The sequence below is a fragment of the Indicator indicator genome, chromosome 31 (genome assembly GCF_027791375.1).
Source record: "Indicator indicator isolate 239-I01 chromosome 31, UM_Iind_1.1, whole genome shotgun sequence".
Lineage (NCBI taxonomy): Eukaryota > Metazoa > Chordata > Aves > Piciformes > Indicatoridae > Indicator > Indicator indicator.
In genome coordinates, this window is record NC_072040.1 from 6,868,268 (window position 1) to 6,885,732 (window position 17,465).

General features: G+C 42.2%; 1 protein-coding gene across 2 annotated transcripts in view; it reads right to left on the reverse strand.

Annotated features, from left to right (window-relative positions):
• Window positions 1–17,465, reverse strand: part of MAPRE2 (microtubule associated protein RP/EB family member 2) — a 51,881-nt gene that overhangs the window by 33,881 nt on the left and 535 nt on the right. The gene's annotated exons all lie outside the window — the stretch shown is intronic.

Genomic DNA, 17,465 nt, shown 5'->3' on the forward strand with positions numbered 1-17,465 from the left:
CATCTGGAGTTTAAAAATGTCACTTGTTTTTACTTTAGTAGTTTTAGGCTTTTTATACAGCTAAACTAACAGGAAGACACTACCCCTGTCACTATTTAACATTCAGTAATGTTTGTAAGACCAGTTCAAGTAAACTGCTCAGTAATGACTTTAATACTCAAGTTTCAGAGCAGCGAGTTTAATATTAAACCAGGAGATCAATATGGAACACCCCACTTGCTTCTACAGAAGCTAAAGACATTTAGATGCTAACATTTGACATACAGGTACTCTGATTTGTGACTGCCACTACTTCATCCAAATTTTAATTGCCCTCTCGAGGCCAGGCAGAACTCAAAACAACCATCAGCTATAGCAGCAGTGAAAGTAGCAAACCTCCTCTGTTAAAAAGATCAAGAAAAATCAACATGCTGGAAGGAAGCAGAAACTTCCTCACTATCCTTTTACAAAAGCAACTTGCAAAGAGAAATACCTGTCCTGCAAGTGACAGGAGAGCAAACAACCTCCTCTGATGCAGTGCATGGCATGGAGAACAGGAAGCAGTGAGTCAATTAACAACCTTGAATTTTACAACAATACTCTGAAGTGTATCTGTAACATAACTTACACCGTGTCTGCAAATGGATTATTATGGTCTATGGGTCAACTGTTAACTTCAGGCTGTCAGACAACAGCTTCACATTTGTCCATTGGTATGCACAAAGGTGCAGCAATATAATTATAAGCAAATTTGTGCAAAACAAATCAGAATTCCTGGCAAAAAGTTCAGCAATGTGCCATTGCTATTTGCTCTCAGTGGGTTGTTAACATATGTCTGAACCTTCCACAGCCTCTTCTCCTGAGAAAGAGTTCACCATGTTCTTACATCTCCTGCTCCCCCACCCTCCTAATGGTTATGTTCTAAATAAATTCAGCTGGGAAAGGTTTCCTTTGCAGTAAGCATGTTCAGATACACACATATCCTGTTTGCTACACAGACAGCCCTTGAAAAAAAAAAAAAAAAAAAAACAAAAATCAGAAAGAATAAGCAGGGTAGGGAGCAGGGCTGCCATGCTCAGCAATAGACAAGAACCCCTGCAGTCAACATCCACAGCTGGGCTGGGGTTTTCTCCAGGGCTCAGTTCCCTGTGTGCTGAACTACTTCAAAAACTGTGATCCAGATCCAAAGCACATATTAATAAACATCTGTAAGGGGATGCAAGAGAACAGCTGGGCAGGTGGAGAGGCACAGGCTGTACTCTGTGAACAGCCAAGTAGCTAACTTGATTGCATGCCCTAACACACTACTTCTTCCCAGTAACATTAGTTACATTTCCAACATCCTGGGCTTTCCCTTGTTTAGGCTGGAGGTTCTTGAGCACTAACATTGCAACGAGGCTTATGCAAGCCTGAAAGCCAGCACCCACCTGAGATCTTCCACCTTTCATAGAGCTGCCTGACAATTCTACAGTAACTAAAAGCAGATGGAAGACTGAGATTAAAAACCTCTGGCTGTTACACTAACCACAAAAGACACTCCCTTGTTTTATTTACAAGAAACTGAAATTAAACTCCCCAGTAAATGCAAACAAGCCATAGGAGAGTCTTCACACATTAATCCAGGCCACTTCAGAGAGCACTTCACACATTCACAACGAAGCACCACAGAGTTCAGAGGATTAGTTAGGGGCTGAAAATCATGTATATGCTTAAGTGATTTCCCCAGTCAGACATACACAGGCTCAGCATGTCTGATGGTCAACATTACACCCAAAGGAGTATTAATTTTTTAAGGCATTACATGCAGCACTCAATGTTCAGCTATTAGGCATTTTTCCACTTCTCTTGCTACAGATAACTGCAGCTGTTCCAGCTGTGTTTAAGGACAGTTGTGCAAGATCCTTACTTTATTTTTCCAGTGAGAAACTAACAGTTGTTAATAGCAGAAGCTGTATTAGGACAAACCAGTAATGACAAGATTGGAAGGAGTACAGCAATGAATCCATCTGTAGTGTAAAATCTCAAACAAGCCTTCCTGGTCTGTACAAAAATCAGACACAGTACTTTTGTCCCTAAGAAGGGCTCTTCATCCAGTGTGGAAAAAGGCAGTCCACACACAGAGTTGGGATATTCTGTGATTTGTCTTCATTTCTGTTCTACAGAACAGGGGATCTAGCAACTGCCAGCACAACCAGCACTGCAAGGCACACACTGTTTACAACAGCACAGGACACTTGCTTGGTTAGTCATACCTCCCCATCCACCCTACAACATGCATATGTAAGCTATCTAATGATTAAAACATTTTAGGGAGGCTCCCTAATTAGTATGATCATTTTTACCTTAGGGGTGCGTATTTTAGCATTGTAATTACCCAAGGTTATTTTAGGATACATTCTTGACTCGTCTGTGGTCCAGAAGTTATGTATTTTGTTATCTTATGTCTAAGCAGCAGCAAAACACCACATCAGACACGTGTTTTGTTTCACATACTGCCTGCTCTGTGATGCCTTGACCATGTTTCAAACCAAACTGCTTGACAAATTTTTAGCCTTGTTCTTTCTACACCAGCACGACATTTAGCAGTAGAAAGCCTGTGTGACAATACAAAGAGGAGCATTCTAGAAGCTGGCACCTGATAGCATCAGGATAGATGCTGGCAGTAAAACAAAAGATCTCACTAAAAATTACTGAAGTGGAAGATACAGCATAGAAGCCAAGAAATAACTGAATGAGACTGATATAGCTCCTGTTAGAAAGGCTTTCTAGATTAAAGCTACTGCAAAACAAAAATCCCTGAAGGAAGAAACCTGCCAGCCTCAGTGGCTGCACCCCTGCAGAGAGAAAATGAATCCTCTCATATCATCCTGAAACAGCAGCTGATTTGCAGCTGGATGTTGCCTGCTTCTGTAACATTCACTGCATACAGCCTCAGCCACAGTCACTAGAGACCAGTTATGCTCCAGGTTGTCTGTACTGAAAGGAGTCCTGAGGACAGTAAAACAACACAAAAAGCTCCTGCAGAATGCTGATGACATTGTTCTTACTGTCCCTTTTGACTTATGCGGTACTCTTGCAGCAAATTCAATGGCCATGGCCACAGCCCTCAAGTCAGAGCACTGCAAATGAAGTGACATTTGTAGCAAGTAAGATACTTAAGTCAGAAATTCAGTTAAAGGTTGATCACAATGAGATATTGCCATGGAGAAAAGAAGAAAAGGAGAAAAGAAACCTGTGATTGCAGTACTGGAAAAAAATTCACACCTTTTAAAGTGCTGAGTATCAAAATCTCACATGCACTGGTTCCCATATTACTAAAAAGCACTGAAATGTTAAAAATCTTTTGTTGCATACCTCATTCACTTCTGAATGTCACTCTACCTTTACAATAGGGATCTGACTTGAAGACTTACAATGATTTGTGAAGCATGCTACAAAGTCTAGCCAAGGCTGAGACAATCCATGTACATTTTGATTGCTCACACGTTGCAGGATTACCATGGAACACAGCAAACAGTGCATTTTCCATTGTTCTCATTGCAGCTGTTTCAATGCAAGTGAGATTAGAGTAAGAGATTTTATTTTGACTGGATTAGGGCATTTTTTTTGTTTGTTTGTTCCTTTAACTTAGAGGCTGCCTGCAATGCTGGAATGTTCTGACCCACATTCATGTTGGCTCTTTGTAGGTTCTGACCTATACAATGATGGGTCTCAAGAACTAGTTTAAATCCACATCTGAATTACTACCAATTCAGTTTTGTGAGACAGAAGGCTTTAAAAATAGTAAAAAAACCCCAAACACAAAACATTATCTGAGAGGCAGAAAAATACTAGTTCTTTTTCAGACATCCAGTTCCCCCAAATCTGAAAAACACGTAAGTATTCAAACAATATACACAATTTGAGATGAGTCAATAACTAGCAATGCATTACGCTGTCTACTGCATAGATTTTACAAAACAGCTTCCAATTTATTTACTAACCAGGAACCAAATTGGGGCAGTTCAGCAAAATGAAAAGAACAGTTACAAATCCCAGGAAATTACTTCCTGCTTGGAAGATTTTAGGACACTGGAGGAAGACAAACTATATTTACTGATTCACCTGAAGTTGATGGGGGTTTTGTTGTTGTTTATGGGCCATAGCAGAAAAAAGATTTTTTTTTTTTTTAATTTCTCCATCTTGTCCTTTCTGCTGCCACTGAAACTGTACAGCAATGCAATACACACTATCATGTCTCTACTAATACATGAGGGGGGCTTTTTTGTTGGGTGGTTGGCTTTTTTTGTGTTTGGTTGGGGGTTTTGTTGCTTTTGTTTGGTTGTTTGGGTTTTTTTGGTTGATTTTGGTTTTGATTTGGTTTTCTTTCTTGTGTGTGTGGGTTTTGTTTGGTTGGTTGTTCTTTGGTTGGTTTGGTTTTTTTTTTTTTTTATCAGGGTTCACCTTTGCCTCCAAGAGTACAGTGCAATCTTAACACTTAACTACACAGGATCTTAATTGTGGCTGAAAGTATTTTGCGTGCTTTGAAAGGTTCCTTGCCAATCTCCATGACTAAACAAATCTTAACTAAATTAAAAAAAGGGCATTCTTGACAAAGGATAGAGGTTCAAGAAGAAGACAGGCATCAATACCTTACATAAAATGGAAGCACAGACTGGTTAGAAATGAACCACAGGAGTGCTCAGCACCCTCAAAACAAACCTTAAAGTAGTCAAAGCAACAGCAGTGCTCAGCACTGAACAGTCAGCTACTCATTGGCATGGGGAAAGGATGCACAAATTTCAGTATAAAATTAATGTTTCTACAAATTAAGAAGACATTTAGTTAATAGAGAACCACAGAAACCTTTGAAGTGGTCTGAATGAGGGGAACATAAGCAGCTCATGGCTGCTATGCTAAAAAAAAAATTAACTGCTTCTACTTACAGTTATTATCCTCCCCCCACCCAAGGTTTTCAACTCTAGGTTTGAACTGCTGCTCAGATGCCCTGAAGGAAGACATTCAGTCTGTAAAATTTTGACAATAGGCACTGGCAGCAAGTCTACCTTTCACAACAGGACAAGGGGATTGTAGGGAAGAAAAAAAAAAGAAAAAGAAAAAGAACCAAACCAAAAAACCCATTTGATTCAAAGAAAAATAATTCTCAGACTTATGTTATACAGCGAACTCAAGTCAATTAGAAACTCCTATGTTTTACAAAACAGAAGAGGACCTAGAACCTTTCTGTAACCAGAAAACCTTGTAAAAGCTGCTGAATAAACCCACATTTAATCTTCTGTGAAACAGTCAGTTCACCAAGATACACATGGGAGCTTTACTTCCCTCCTCCTCCCCCCCACCTCTTAATGGAAAATTAGATTATTAAGCATATGTCCAGACATCACTGAAGGATTTCTGAGAGGTTAAAAATGTGACATAAAGGTAACAGCAGTGCTGAGTCCACTCGTCATGGAGAAAGGATGCCTTGAGAGGCAGCACTTGCTGGCAAGCCTCCGCTCCTAGCCTGGGTTCAGCAAATAACAGGGGAACCTCCTGTGTTTTTGCTCCCAACACATGATGGATGAGCAGCAATATTTTCAGACAGCAGGTCCCCAAGTGCTTTAGCAAAGGCAGATTGACTGGAAAACGAAAGACAGCAGTGGAAGAGAGCTTGGTCCCAAACCCACTGCCCTACACGAGCGCAGCATGCGAACTCCCAGGCAAAACAGGGTGTGCAAAGCCACACATCCCCCAGCAGCCACCTGCCTCTACACCAGGGAAACTTCTACCCCCTCTGATTAGGAAGACACAAAACTATTCAGAAACTCTGGTAGGAAGATCCAGCAGTGCTGGGCACCTGGATTGCTGGGCACACAAACGCTGTTAGAGGCATAGCCCAGCAGCAGCTCTGGCAGGGCAGGCAGCCGTGGCTCCTGATCTGCCATTTCCGCCTTGGACATCCAGAAACACTGTGGGCAGGCCTGGGACTCTCAGCAGGGCTGAGATCCAGCTACAGCCAGATGAAGTCACCAAATTAATTTAGTTTTGACCTATCCTGCGTTTTACTGCTGTTCCTCTCCTCCTCCCTACCATGTATACAACTCGGAGGTGAAAGGCTAAAGTAAGATGCTGATTTACTCCAGCACAACGTAAAGGCAGAAGGGGTTTGTAACACTACACAGCCCTCCTAATGTTCCTCATAGGAGCTCGAGCAGCTCCCAGCCTCACAGCCCCAAGCAGAGCCCTCTGGGCCAGTGAGGCAGTGACTCAGCAGGAGATGGCTGAGCATCCACCAGTCTCGGCAGAGGACAAGTCTGGGAAGAAGGGAAAACAGGAGGCTTACATATGGGGAAATGCAGCTGCTGTTTCCCAACAGGAGCCTGCGGTACACTAATAAAGCCTGGTTGTCCAAGGTATGTGAAGCTAACCTGGAGAGCACTCTCATGGGAAAGGTCTAGTTAAAGGAGTACAATACACCTTTTCTACTTGCAAATGATGCAATATGATACAGAGAACAAGAACTTTTCCCTCTTTTTACGTTAAAGGCAACTGTAGATACACATTGATTCATACACTGCAACATTTATTCTAACCTTAATATACACATATGTTAGAATCACAGACTATCCAGAGTTGGAAGAGATCCACTAAGGATCAAGTCCTCTTCTTGTTACTGCAGGGAACAAGGCCCTTTGAAACTGTCCTTCTGAGTAGGCACTTTGAAGGTGCATGAGGTGACACCCAGGAAAGGCCAAGAAACAGCAGTGACCACCTGTGCAACCAGCACAGCCATCCCAGGACCATGGCAAAGGTGCAGGAGCACAGCCTGCACAACAGAGCCACTCTGCTACCAGGCAGCCAGCCTTGCTCGGTCCCTGAACTACTCATAGAGGCAGGAAGGCGATGACACTGAGCAGGTGTGTAAGACAACATTTATTTTAAGCCATCTTTACCCTGCTGTTGTGAACAAACAGGCATGTGACAACAAATGAAGCAACAGGCAACCATACTGGCTGCTTTCCCTGGTGCATCACACACTAAAACATAGCCATATATTGTTGTAACAAAATATTAAGCTCTAGTGCCACACAGCCATGCTACTATTTGGAGTTCAAAGCAAAAGTGCCAAGCTTTCTCCTGGATATGCAGGACACTTGGTGATCAGGGTTCTAGGACCAAGATCCAGCAGACATCTATGAGCTGAACCTCATGTAAACCCCCCCCAAGCACTGCCTCTGCAAACCACTACACCAACATGCCTGTCACTGGACTCTGCACTCCAACGTCTCTCCCACTTCTCCCTCCACTGTTGGTGAAAGCTAGACTAAAAATAATAATCATAAAAAAAAGTCTTGGAGTTTTGACATCTCCAATGTTGTTGAAATAGGCTCAGATAAACATCCCTGTCTCTGGCATCTACAAATTCCCTACAAATCATTATTAATATTAAAGAGATTTCAAGTGTTAACACTACCAGCCACGACACCTAATGTTGGGTTTGGATACTAAAGTAACTTGACCTCTTCCCTCATTCTCATAAGTTAATACTATGACAGCCAAGGAAACACATGGAAATTATCCTGGTGCTGAAGATATTACCAGCGAACGACTCGCACTTAAGAATTAATCCTACCAAGGACTATCTACAACAGGGATGAACTTCTAAGTGCAATTGCTTAACTGCTAGATTAATTTTAGAGCAACTAAAAGTAGAATTCACTAATCCTTCACAGCATAAATTGCCCTTTAGGAACATGCTAGCTGAACCATCTGTGATTTATGTAATGTATTATTCTTGCTGCGTGCCAGTAACCACAAACCTCTTTTACCATTGTTGCACTACCAACGCAGTTCCTGAGACTACCAGCATCAAGTAAAGCTTCCCCAAAACTCTTTTTTTCAACCATGTTAGTCTTTGAAGGTCTGGAAAGCTCACATTTTCATTGGAATTTTAACTTTTAACATCTCCTGCCTCTCTAAAGAGGGAAATCCCCAAAGCTTTTTAACTCCAAATAACTTAGGTGGTGCTCACGGCTTTCATACAACTCTGACTCTAAGAGCACAACTCCTGGCAGTTACAACCCTTTATCTAGGAGGACCAGTGAAGCCTTCTACCTTAAACTAAGAACAGCATAGATGCGCTGTTTAATAGGATTTGGCCTCCTTTTGTGGAATATCTTGAGGTCAATTCCTAAAGTATATTGCTTCCAGCTGGCAATGGTGGTGACATTACCCACAACAAACAAGGCCAAAAAAAAAAAAAAAATCAGTTTACTGCTTGAATTACTTTCAACCACATCTAAGTGCAGTTAGGAAGGTGCTGCAATGTGAATATTTAGTTTCTTCAACGCTCTCAGAACTGTTGTAGGTCATGTAACAAGACAGTTCTGCACCACTCCCTGTAGAAGCACAAACTAAGCACGCATTTGACAGCTTAAACTAAACTAAGCACAGCTCTTAATCTGCAGAAAATGTTTATCAATAATGTTAATATTTTCTGCATGAAAAAATGCACCATTCCTTTAAAAGCAGAAAGGGTAATTTAACTTCAAGACATAATCTGTAATTGCAATTCACGTAATTAATTTTATGACACAGCAAAACTGTCACTTTGCTCTACTGTGCATCTGAATTTTTGGTCATCCCTTGGTACTGAGTTGCTGAAGCTGATTTAGAGAATGTGGTATGAAGCAATTCATAGACTGCAGCAGCACAAGCACAGCTTTTCAAGAATTAAGCTAGAAAACAGTTGAAGTTGATGCAGTTGAACTGAGACTGCATGCACATGTTTTTCTTTTCCATCTGAAACCTTTGATGACTTCACCTTGGTGGCAGTACTACATTTGCTGTCATATGATATTTCACTTTTAAAGCACCTAGTTTTGTGACTTTGTTTTGTGTGCTGTGTTTTGAACTCAAGAGCTTTTATTCCCATAGTTGAATAGGATTATGAAGTGACTCAGGTAAGAGAGCTCCAAAGATCTCTGCACCAACCACAGCAGAGCCAGCAATGGTCCTAGCTAGCTGAGGTGTAAGACAGATACTCCACAGCCTTTCCAAGAATCTCTTCCAGTGTTTAACTGTCCCCACTGAAAATTTTTCTCCCAATATCTAAAGCTATTTCTACTGTGGCAGCTGCTGACTGACATTGCCTCTTATCCTCTCCCCATGTACCTCAGAGAAGGACCTGGCTCCATCTTCCCAATGCCACCTCCCCTCCCTTCAGACAGCTAGAGACTGCAATGAGATCTTCCCTTCTCCTGAGCTCTCTCTTCTCCAAGCTGACCAAACCTAGCTCACATGCCCCAGCCCCCTGACCACCCTGGTGGCCCTCCACCTCACTCCAGTATGTCACTGTCTCTCTCAAACGGGAGAGGCCAAATTCAGACAGAATATGCAAGATGTGGTCTCAAAAGCACCAGAGGGAAACAGTCACTCCCCTGGAGCTGCTGGCTACATGCCTGCTAATGCAGCCCAGCACAGGCTTGGCCTTCTTCCCTGCAAGAGTGCACTGCTGACTCATGCTCATCTTGTTCACCAGCACCACCAGGTCTATACTGTGCAGAACTTCAAGGAAAATTAGAAGGGAGGCTTAAGGTGGTACTGGAAAACAACAGCCTCACTGCATTACAAATAGGGTTGCCATTCTATAGCATCCCTGTCACTGTGAAACTCACCATGCTTGGGGATCACAGATTAAAAACCTGTACTAGAGAGCTGAACTTCTGCAGGCAGAAATATATATTAAAAGGAAGAAAAGCAAAAAGGAAATATTCCTTATGCCTCCTTAAGTCTGACAACTGGCACAACATGAATGTGTTGACTGAACACAATGCTTTCTATCCCAATTCAGAATCTGCATCTTGCATGACTCTGCAGCATTAATAGAGGCAAGAAGGGATATGGACACCAAACAGCAATATTCAGTAAAATACAGTTAACATCATTCTGCATAACAAGGTTTCCAACAGAACAGCTATTTACATGTGAATGCTGTCCTTTTAGGAAAATTAATCCCTTCTATTCAACCAATTATCACTTCACTGTCTCCATGTTCCCAGCACTCCCACACACCAGAGTCTTTCTGTATACGAAAGCTCCTGTGGGACTTTCATATCGCTGGGTTATGTATTCCACTTCCATACGGACAATTACTCACAGATTCTAAAGTTATTTTAATAAGCTATGATTTGTATAACATTGAATCCATAAGTAAAGCAAATGCATATTCTACTTCAAATATTTCAGTGCTTCCTATTCATTATATTACTGGACTAGCTCCATAGAGATTAACCTTAAGAAGCAAAGCATAACAACCATGTAAAATTTGCCTAAAATGAATTTTCATTCCCCCCAAATTGTTTAATACATATTGCCAGCTAGCCCTTCTGAGCATCAACACTGCATTCCAGAGTGACAGGCAAGGATTTGTATTCATGTGCATCCCTGAATAATTACAGCTGCTTGGGTTGGAAATCTGTATGGTACTAAGGAACCCTGCTGTAGAGGGGAGGTTCACTTGAGTTATGCCTAAGATAAAAATGAAGTCCATGGATCTTGCTGGCTAACTTGCAGGGCTCCAAATTACCAAGAGATACAGTATTGCAAATTAAACCTCTGAAACAATACACACAACCATATAAAAGCCCCAAAACATACAGCATTGCTTTAAACTATACTAATACAGCAAAATAAGCTATTCCTTCACTCTGTCAACTGCCACAGAGGAGCAGGGCCCATCTCACACAGAAGAAATCCTAAACTCCAAACTGAGAATTTTTCAGTTTGTGTGGCTTCTCTAAATATTGCTCCAGACCACTCTCGGTTTCTGTTTAAATTCACCTGAGCCCGAAACAGTGTTTCTGTCCTTGCCTCTCCACCCATGCAGGACCCAGATTCCCAATCTCCATCTTCCACCACCTCACCCACATTCCAAAGCTCTTCTGTCCTCTGGCCAATACAAGCAAGCAATGCAAGGTGGCTGTATGCAAGGCCAGAAGATCAAGACCACAACCTACATGTTGTGTTCTTGTCCAGGCAGAACGATTTGGCACAGTTGTAGGATTTCCTACGGAAGCTACATCCTTAAGCTTGAACTCAATGTTTACGTTTCCTGTTTGGATAGCACAGCAAAAACACAGCTTTAACACGAGCACCCTTCACTATGCAGGGAGCTCTATGGGAAACAAGAAATCATTTCAGAATGGTTAAGCTGAGCCATTTTATGGGTGTGATTTCAGCACACTGAGCCTTCTCTATCAAATATTTAATAACTTAGTACGCCACTAGAAAACCAGACAAACTTGTGTCAAAACATCACCGGCAAGGTTTTAAATTTGACTTAAATATGTAACAGCACAACAGAATTGCATTAAAAATACAGCCAACTGCTTTTAAAACTCCAGAAGTTAAATGCATGTTCAGTGAACTTTTAGAGCTGATATTCCCCTTCCCCTCCCACCTAATTATAATGAAACAATATGAAGAAGATGCTTTATCGGTGAGTCAGGCAGCAGAGGTCTGAGCAAGATCCAAACAGTTACGCAGTGCTCAGCTAACACCATCGGCAGAAGAAACACGGATGTTTTCCATTGACATTCCCTAGCACCAATGCTGGAAGCAAGCGATCACTGCTGCTAGCTGGAGGCCAGGATTCAGGGAGCAAGGACACGAGTGTCCCAATGTTGTCCCGGTGCAGCACCAGTCTCCCTACCACCACCACGCTGACTCCATGCTCCAGCCTTCGTGCCATCCCGCTCGGTGGTTTGTGTGATTGAGAACAGATGTGGCGAGACCACTCGTTTTCAATTATCAAACAAAGGCTGAAAGTTGCATCTCCAGAATGAAAAGCTGGCACACGATTTATCTTCTTCCTTACCAAGCCTTTGCTATAATTAGCTTTGGGCATGAGGAAGGAGAGAAGACTGTCAAATTAAACTAACCTCCCCCCTAAGCCCCAAAACCAAAACCTCTGAAGCTATTTTTAAAATGTCACTCATGTGAACGTCAAGGCTTGAAACGTAGATCCAGGACAGGGATTTTTTTTTTTTCTTACTATCTCCCAAAACCAGCTTTATATCTCAAAAGCTTACACGAAGTATGCCACTTAGGAGAACATCCCTGTGGTCCAGCCTGCTTGTCATGGAAGCAGCTGCATCTCCCTCAAAATCTCTGTGCAGCAAAGGAAGTACTCAAAGAAACAGCTTTAACCAGGCTCTCTTGGTCCACAGCACCACCTCCACATCACCTTTCGTTCACAGTGCTGCATATTTTTCAGGAGTCTAGATTGAGAAGCCAAAGTGTCTGTTTCTAAAGGCGACAGCATCAGGTTCAGTTCTCACATGTCCTAAGCTCACTCCTTTTTTGCTGAGAGCCAGAATCACACTGCTGTTGCTATGCAGCTCAACAAGGTAGTTTAAAAAAAAAACCCACACCACGCAACAAAAACCAGAATGCAGCCTCCCACCTACAGGATGTTTCTGAAACCCAGAGAGGCTGGGTGCAAATTAGGAGTACTCAGACCTTTTTGGTGAGAGCTCTTGGTTGCAAGCTGAGAAGATGGTGCTGTCTGAAAGCTACTTTCATTTCCTGATACAAACTGGGTCGTCCGTGGAGCGTTGTTTTCCCCTCCTCCTTCCATAAAGCTAACTCTCTTTTAACCCTCAATTTTAACAAATACCCTCAACTCCCAAAACATGGTGAAGATATTTGCTTCCAAGAAGATCTAAATCTAGCTTAAGAGAGGTAGTCCAATAGTGCAAGCACAAACTATCCAGGCTCTAAACTGCTGATGCAGTATTGAACAGATTCATACTCATAACCCTCTGAGACATGTACATGCACTCAACATGTGATTCCCAGTTATCCCCACACAGTTTTATTCTTTACTTTGACAGCTGAACCTGCCCATCAGAAGACACCAAAACAGCCCTACATAGGCAGAGTACTCCCTAATCAGAATACAAGATGAAAAAGCAGTAGCAGCAACAGGAATCCGGCTTTATGAAAGTGAAAGAAAATAGAGGGGACCTAAACTCACAGGAACCAAGGAAAGATTTCTACATGGTACCTCTCATGCTGATAAATCATCAGGATGGTCTTCTCTTGGCTAGCTAGTAACCAGCTTGTTGCAGTCCAGCTGCTTGACAGACAAGGAGGTTATCACAGCTTCCACTTTAGAAAAGCTCAAGCCAAATTTATGGGGTGTGATTTATCAGCTTTTCTTGCTGCTGTTGTTTTTTGTTTTGTTTTTTTAAACAGCCATTTATTATTGTCTGACTTCCAGTGAAATCTAGGACAAAATACTCACAATCTGCGATAGCAGCAGTTAGGCCAAGAGCAAACGCCTCTGAAAATGATGTTTCAGTTACTAATGCATTAAATAGCATTTGCTTTGACTAGCATTTACAGTTTCAGAAGATGAAAACAGTCATGCTTGTCTGTACTATGAATTGAGAGGACAACTGCCTGCTCTTATTCTGTTATCTTCCCAGTTCTCATCAAGTTTGGGTCTTAATACACTATTTTTATCAAGAGAGATTTTTACTGCAGTGGAATTACCTATTTCCTAGATTCAATGGAATATAAATTTAGGGCAAGAAATGCCTTCTTCCCAGAGTAAGGGGAAGTATTAAGTCTCTCTTTGTACCTTGAATAAAGTTGCACGTGTGTGGAAGGCAGCAAGTCACCAGAGACAGTGGCAGGCACACGTCCTGCCACGGGAAGGATGCTCTGCCACATGGGGCCAGCCAGCATCCGGCAATTCATCAGCATTTGGGAAGGCAAAGACCAAACCACTGTAATGCCAATCTCTGCTTTCATCGTGGAAGTTATCAGCTCATGCTGCAGTAAAAGACTGCAGATAAACTGTAGGGTGTTACAAAGTGTATTTCAGCAGAGGGTAAGGAAATCACCACTTGCATCCAGCTTTCATTATCACACATCGGGCAGCTTAAACAACGCTTTCTGAAAGGAAGACAACACTTAAAGAAAACAAACATTTAAACCAGATACCACTAGAAAGACACATAGCCATAGACAGGAAAGAAGGAGTTTGATTTTGTGTCTCTTTTAGCTTAGTGATTTGAAGAAAAATAATCAGGAAGTTAGCCCACTTCCCCTCCTCTTCATGAAAGTTCTGAGAATGAAACTAAATATAGCCAGTGTAGAAGGACCAGAAACCATTTCTTCCTAGCAGCACAATGATAAAGCAAAAGTTAAGCATGGAATCCACAGAGTAACAGAATCAACCAGGTTGGAAGAGACCTCCAAGATCGAAGTCCAACTGATCACCCAACCCTATCTAATGAACATTAATCCTGCAAAGGAAGATGCAAGAGTTTGTCCCTTTTAGTCCAGAGTGGTTTGGGCCAGGTATGCCATTCAAACCTGGAAATATTCAAACTCTTTGTACAGCTAGCTTTTAAAAGTATGATGAGCTGATCAACCATGCAAGATGCTTGGAGTCTGGCAAAAAAAAATAAATAAGAAAGGTCACCACACAGATATTGATTCAGTTTATCACAGATTTTTTTTTTCGAGCATACAAATAAAACTATAATTAAATGCAATGCCATTCTCAGAAGTGAGCCCAAAGCTATTTTGGGCCAACAAAATGATACCTCAGTTGCAATCAAATTCTAAAGTCAGCCTGCTGATCTGGAGTGCATGAAACAGCATTTCACTGAGAAACACAAATTGATCACAGCTATTTACTCTGAAAGCATTTACATAACTCTTTACTCTGAAAGTTATTTACATGTCTCCCCGTGACTCAAATTTATGCCAAAGCGCCTGTTTTCCATTGAGGAGCTACATAAGGCTGGATGAGAAACTTAACACCTCAGGCCTGTATGTCCCAGTCTGCAAAATATAATATGTGCTTTGGAAGACTTCAGAAAACTATTTGTGGCTTTGCATACGGAGCACATGGTTGGGGCTCATGTGGTACAGGGTCAGCTCCCTGCTGCATCCTTAACTTAGCAGATAACTTAGGCCAACTCCTTCCATGTCAGCTTCCTAGTCTGTAAAATAGTCAAACCTTCAGTTCTTTTGAATCTGATTTGAGTATCAAATCTTGTAGGAGCTGGTATTTGAAACAGTGTAGTCTGTGGGTATTTTTTGTTTTGGTTTGGGGGATGTAGTTTCATTTTTAGGTCTGAGAATACCTAAACAAACAAACTTACTCTGATTAACAAACACTACTTCTGTTTTAAATACACATGAAACACAGCATGCTAAAAACGTTACAGTGAAGAGCTGGAATCCCCCTCCCACATTAACAATAACCAGGCTAACTCAGTCTGGAAGCACTTCTGATGTTAAAGAAGAAAAAAGCAAATACTGACCCTCTCTCTACACATGTAGTAAATGCAGTTTAACTGGAGCAAAGCTGCAGTATAGAGAAGTGTGTTGTGAGCAAAGCGTGTACTTCTAGATCTATGCAACTGCTGGTCTGATGTCATGCTCCAGGCTGGGTTAAGGACATATTTATTCCATATTTCTAGATACAGATGGGAGAAACCAGCCCCACAATCTGAAGCACAGCAACTTATGTCATATGGCAAAGATGTACAAGCTGATTCAAAGTCATCATGGCACCAACAGTCCAGCATGGCAACAGGCACAACACTGATGATACCACTGATCTGTTCTATTAATGATCTGCATCTGCAACTCAAACTTAGCAAGGACCAAACCAGACCAGCTACTAAAGGTTTTCATGGAAGTTTTCCCAGTATCAAAGAGAAGTTTCATCAGGGTTTTCACATATTGTCTTTGTGCTTTTGTTTCTGTTATGGTTGGCATCTACTTCATAAAGTACCTTAGAGCTACAGATGAAAACAAATCCTCATTCTCCTCCCTGAAGAAAGGGAGAAATCACAGTTACAGTCGCCATCACTGTCGATTAGATTAGGTTTCCACAAAGCAAAGAGAATCTAAACAGGACTCCCCAATGGAAATGTTTGTCTATGCATAAAAGGTTCATTTCTGAAATACATTGGATTATTTATTTATTGCCCTAAACCAATGTGCAACATTAGCATCGGTAGTACTGCATTGCTTTATATTGCAGATATGGTCACAAAGCTCTGTAAGACTAAGGAACACTGAGTAAAAGGCTATTCAGATGCAGAATAACTTCACAGTTTCTGGAAAACTGAGCAAGTGATTTAACTATTTCTGTCATCATGTGCTTGACACAGCAGCCACACAAAATGTCTTTTCTAGACATAGTTCAACATATGACATAACAGGCAGAAGGACAAGAACACAAATTCATTGATGGCTGCAGAAAATTATATACAAACCTACTGCTAAAGAATAAAAGAGAACCTCATTCAACAGGGGTCTTCAAAAGAACCCTTCTGAAGAAAAGCAGTGAGAAAGCAATCGGTAGCACCTATGACACGTCAGAATAATTAAAGACAGATGCATGATAATTCAAGTCTAATTAATTTTTCTGCTAAGGTACATGATGGAAATAGAGCTTTCCTCTAGAATCCCATGATGCTCAGCTGAAATTCAGATATGGAATTGAGAGCTCTAATCTTTCTGCAAGTACAAACAGGTCTTTACAAAAGCAATTCTACTGCTTTCTGTAAATGTGTGCATTGGGACTTCATTACACAAAGTACCAACAGATTCAGAGAGAGGGACAGCCTACAGTTTGTTGCTTTTCAACAAACCACACACTTGGGTCTCTAATGCATTTCAGAATCACCCTTCAGCGTGTGATCAACAATGAGGTTCACTGTTCAGGTTAGCAGTGGTCAGCTCTGCCGGTAGCAGCTCTGTTACTCCTCAGCAGAAGGAAAAAAAAAAAAAGATATTGCGATCTTCTTCAGACAAACAAGCCAAGCCATCCACATTTGTTTTCATCTAATAGAGCGTACAACTCGCCACTCTGGGCAGCTCTTTGAAAGCAGCATCATTTCCTGCTGTTGGGAAGCCAGCTCTGAGGGGCGTGTTCTCTGCAGAGGCACCGCTCGCTGTCATCCCGGCGGCACTGAACAGAGCCGTACGGGAATCTAAGGGGAGCCCCTGCCCGCATTTTATCTCCCTTCAAGCCGGCAGCAAGCACCACATCAAACCAGTTACGTTCCGAGCTGCGCCGCGACCCTTATCAAACAATGCAAACAATTTTAATGAGCTTATCTGCCGGAACACATTGTCGGAGATGTTAATGCAGCAGAGCTGCCAGCAGCGCATGCCAAACGAGTCATCAAAAATGCCTACAACTGCGACAAAGGACCTGGTCCCCCAAAAGCACCGCCGAAAAAAACATTAAATAAATACAAAATGGGGCTGGCTCCGGCCGCCGTGGCCGCTGGTTGGAGGGGTAGATGGAGCCGCCCCCCCATCCGCGCAAGCACCGGGGTGTGGGGGTGTCTCCCCCGCCCCGAAGAGCTGGGGGTGGCTGTCACCCCCGGACTGGGGCGCTGGGGAAGGGGGCACCTCCGGCCGGCGGCAGTAACGATGCCCAGGGTGGGCAGGGGCTGCCCGCG